The sequence below is a fragment of the Ctenocephalides felis genome, unplaced genomic scaffold (assembly GCF_003426905.1).
Source record: "Ctenocephalides felis isolate EL2017-DRISC unplaced genomic scaffold, ASM342690v1 CF-g0.4_SCAFFOLD_01886, whole genome shotgun sequence".
In the NCBI taxonomy this organism is placed as follows: domain Eukaryota; kingdom Metazoa; phylum Arthropoda; class Insecta; order Siphonaptera; family Pulicidae; genus Ctenocephalides; species Ctenocephalides felis.
Window position 1 is genome coordinate 140981943 of NW_020538040.1, and position 2187 is coordinate 140984129.

The 2187-nt window shown below is 29.0% G+C and overlaps 1 pseudogene; it reads left to right on the forward strand.

Annotated features, from left to right (window-relative positions):
- The first annotated feature begins 1109 nt into the window (after window positions 1-1109).
- On the forward strand, window positions 1110-1830 carry LOC113376000 (annotated as a pseudogene).
- Window positions 1831-2187: the final 357 nt, after the last annotated feature.

Consider the following 2187-nt stretch of genomic DNA (forward strand, 5'->3'; position numbering starts at 1 on the left):
TATATTACATTGTATTACTTTGTGACAACTCTATTAACAAATGCCGTTTGCTATAGAAACAATCTGTCCAAAATTCTAAAACTTTCTTTATTTATCTATTTATCTAATAATTTAGAAGTAAGTATTTATCAGTGTTAATTTTTCGAATGATCTTTTTCAACCATACGATTAACACTAATAGGAAAAGTCGAGTGCACAAGTGTTACTTCCAAAATACATTAAATAGGAACACAATAATATTTTAAACACAATTAGTATTATCATATGTTAACCAAGTAATACTTTTTTGATTCATACAAAAATTATACTAAAGAACAATTTAATAAAATTGTATTTAACATTAAAAAATATATATAATGGTTTTTTGCTTTAAAAAGTGGCGAGAATTGCTCAGTCAATTGCGTCCCACTCATACGCGGCAATAATATAAAATTTTAAATAAGTTAAAATTGAACAGAATTTGAATTGTTCATTTAAAATTGCGTAGAATTACAAAAAGTGGAAATTGTAAATAGGTAATTTGATATATTTTGAATAAAAATTATAAAAAGGAATGAAAAGGAAAAGATCAGATTTAGAAGAAAAGAAGAATGAATATATCAGTTGTTAAGAACAAAAAAAATGATTAGAGTAGGATATATATATATATATATATATATATATATATATATAGTATAGAGTATATATCAAAATTGCATTAGTATTATTATGTTAAAAATATAAGGAAGGTAATTAATTATAAAAACAATTTATTGCAACAATATTATAAATGTATCATCATTATACAAAAACTGGTCTCTTCCCAGTACTTTAAAAACATTCTATTTATCTTCTAAAATATAAAACTTTTTGCATCGTTATCGTCCATTTTCAACAAGCACTGCAATCCTCTCAACTATGCTAGTTATGTTAAGCTATAAAGGTTCTAAACTGTTATTCTAGAAAATTATAATATCTTCAATAGCATAAATAATGTAATCGAAATCTCATGCGACATTGTATTACATGAAATTCAAATTGTTGGTAGGCAATTGCAAGACGTTGGGTTGGAAGTAGAGCAGTTACCTTTCAGATATGACACTGAAACAATGCCTGAACCATGATCAAATTACCTAGATGCTTAGTATTATGTATGTGTAAGTATTGGTAATCCTCCGCAAGAATTTAGTGTAATTTTTGACACAGGTCCATCAAACCTATGGATTCCTTCCAAACAGTGCCCAGTCGCAAATGTTGCTTGCTTCGTGCATACAAATATCACAACACAAAATCATCCACATACATTAAAAACAGTACAAATTGTACTATTGATTACTAACCTGGCAGCGTTACTGGCTGTTTATCTACTGACACAGTGAATAGGTATCCTAGATAAGAAAACGTTTACTGAAGCTATGGTTGAAACAGGATTAGCATTTGCTGTCGCAAAATTTGAAGGTATTCCCAAATTGAGTTATAGTTCCTTTTTCACCGATAGAGTAGTGCCAGTGTTCCATAACATGTTTCGTCAAGGATTGATTGAAGAACCGGAACCCGCCAGCATTTAATTTTATTTTCCGAGCAGTGCTCAGTCGCAGATTTTGCATGTTTAGTGCATACAAATATATTAGTACAAAATCTCTCCGTCGAAATTTGTTGCCGCAAATTTGACGGAATCTTCAGATTGAGCTACAGTTCACTTCCCATCCATAATGAAGTGGCTGTATTCTAGAATATGTTTCATCAAGAATTGCTTGAAAACCAGTCTTTTCCTTTTATCTCAATCGCGATTTATCTCAACCACATTGTCTTAAGCAAAAACAGAATACACAGATGTATTTTAATTTATAATTTTTAAATTTTATAAAGTAATGAAATACTCTTAACTATGCAAAATTTAGTTTCATTATTGACACATAAAAATTATATTCTCGAATGAATTCAGTATTTTTTGTTATTGATATTTCTAGAGTGTGTTTTTTGTTATTATTTACGCTGCCTACTTGTTTGTTCGAGAACGATCCATGGGTTTCCTAGACTACAGTTGCTAATGCGATATGCTTATGTTATATAAAAAATAAATGAAACAAAACATAAACCATTATAGAAATTGCCTGGATGCTAAATAAAATGTAAGTACAATTGTTGCTAATCCTCCGCAAGCATTTAATATAATTTTTTTAACACAGGTTCATCGTAAACAGTACC